Source organism: Penaeus vannamei, chromosome 3 (genome assembly GCF_042767895.1).
Source record: "Penaeus vannamei isolate JL-2024 chromosome 3, ASM4276789v1, whole genome shotgun sequence".
Classification (NCBI taxonomy): Eukaryota; Metazoa; Arthropoda; class Malacostraca; order Decapoda; family Penaeidae; genus Penaeus; species Penaeus vannamei.
The window spans coordinates 22,518,714-22,521,213 of NC_091551.1; the positions used below are offsets into that span (position 1 = coordinate 22,518,714).

A 2,500-nucleotide genomic window follows, 5' to 3' on the forward strand; every position below is an offset into this window, starting at 1 on the left:
CTTATATATATATGTATATATATATATATATATATATATATATATATATATATATATATATATATACATATCTTTGCATAAATATATATATATATATATATATATATATATATATATATATATATATATATATATATATATATATATATATATATATATATATGTATATATATATATAGTATATATATGTATATATATATATATATATATATATATATATATATATATATATATATATATATACATATATATTTATATATATATATATATATATATATATATATATATATATATACATATATATACTATATATACACATATATATATATATATATATATATATATATATATATACATATATATACATATCCTTGTGTGTATATATATATATATATATGTATATATACATATATATATATATATGTATGTATATATATATATATATATATATATATATATATATATATATATATATATATATACATATATGTGTGTATATATAATGTATATATATATATATATATATATATATATATATATACATATATATATATATATATATATATATATATATATATATATATATACACACATGAATTGGGATTAGGAAATGTGTGATCACTGCGAACGCGACCCTGGAAAAACGTCGGTCACGAAAGGATTCTAATGCGATTATTTAAGATCACTCATGTTCGAAGCCGCTCGTGTTTGAAATCCAATTCTTTTAATCGAGATCCGACCGGCTGATCCCAAATACCGAGTCGTATTATCAAACTCATCAGATGTTCCGTGATGTCATATCCCGGGGCTAAACGGGGGGGGGGGTAAAGAGGAGGGGAGGGGTTGGGGATGGTAAGGGGGGAGGGGGATGGGGATGGAAAGGGGGGGGGTAAGGGAGGGAGAAGGAGAATGGACTTTGAGGGGAAAGGAAGAAAAAGAGGTGAGAGAGATAAAAGAGGGAAGGGGATATGGAGAATAAGAGAGGAGGAGAGGGAGAGGTAGAAAGGGAAGGGAATGGAAGAGGGAGGTATAAGGAAGTAGGAGAGGAAGAGGGATAAGCAAAAAGGAAAGAATTGGGGAATAGGAGAGCAAAGAGGAGGAGGAGGTTAAGAAAAAGAAGAGAAAGAGGCGGAGGAGGATAAGAAAAAGGGGAGGAGGATAAGAAAAAGAGGAGGAGGAAGAGGATAAGAAAAAGAGGAGGAGGAGGATAAGAAAAAGAGGAGGAGGAGGATAAAAGAAAGGACAAAGAGGATAAGAGAATGAAGATAAGAAAAAGAGGAGGAGGATAGGAAAAAGAGGAAAGGAAGAGGGGATAGAGAGAATAGGCTACTACAGGAAGGAATTTGAAAGAGAGATTGACTGATAAAACTAAAATCATTAGCAACGAATAGCTTATGGGACTAAAAAGTAAAAAAATAAAAAATGTAAAACCTTAAATAATCTATTAATAAATAGTCTCCTAAAAGTCAAAATAAATAACAAAGAAAAACACATTTCAAAAATCAGAGCAAGAAAATGGCGTCCAGTGAGGAGAACAAAGATTGGATTTCGTTTAACTGTCATTCATCCTCAATCTTCTCGCCAATTCTTCATTTAAGCACGTGACGATGTCCTGTAGTTTTGATTGGAAAGATTTCATCCATTGATATCAGACTAATGACACAAAATTGGGATCGAAATGAAAGGAAAAACATTCCGGAATTTCTCTTCCAGGCATTCTTCAAATGCGAGTTTTTTTCTTTCTTTTCTTTTCTTTCTTTCTTTCTATTTTTTTTTCTTTCTTTTTGAACGGTCCTGTAACTCAATTTTTTATTTTTATTTTTTTGTCTTTTTTCTTTGTCTTTATTTCGTTATCTTTCTTTCTTTTTTTTTAACACTCCTGCAACTTAAAAAAATTATCTATCTATTTATTTTTTTATCTATTTATCTTATTTATCTATTATTATCTACCTTTATGTATTTATTTTTTATTATTTTTTGAACTGTAACTTAAAAGAATTTTTTCCTTTTTCTTTTTTTCCTTTTGTTTCTTTTCTGAACACTCCTGTAATTTTTTTTTCTCCTTTTTTTTTTTTTTTTTTTTTTTTTTGAACACTCCAGTAGCTTAAAAGAAAGAAAAAATAAAGAAAATGAGAAATCTCGTCCACACACCCCCCCCCAAAAAAAAATAATAATAATAATAATAATAAAAAAAAATAAAGACTCCCCGACCTTATGACTCGTCTGAAGCTCGCCTGATCCGCGGACTGATGGCCCGCCGGTCAGAACCTTCGCCAAATGGATTAGTCTCGTAACAGCCGACGAGACAGATTGATATGGCTTGAAAAATATTAATCGGATGGACATGCAAATATGTCTCGAAACACGTGGCTGGGGTAGATCCAAATGAAAATTATTGATACGTTATGGATGCTTCGTGAAATATCATGGAGATTAACTCACGAACACTTGTTTGTACGCATACATGATATAGACACATACCATACACGTTCACAAAGGC

At 29.6% G+C, this 2,500-nt stretch overlaps 1 protein-coding gene across 2 annotated transcripts in view; it reads right to left on the minus strand.

Moving 5' to 3' along the window:
- Positions 1–2,500, minus strand: part of LOC113822855 (protein amalgam) — a 470,613-nt gene that overhangs the window by 411,917 nt on the left and 56,196 nt on the right. The gene's annotated exons all lie outside the window — the stretch shown is intronic.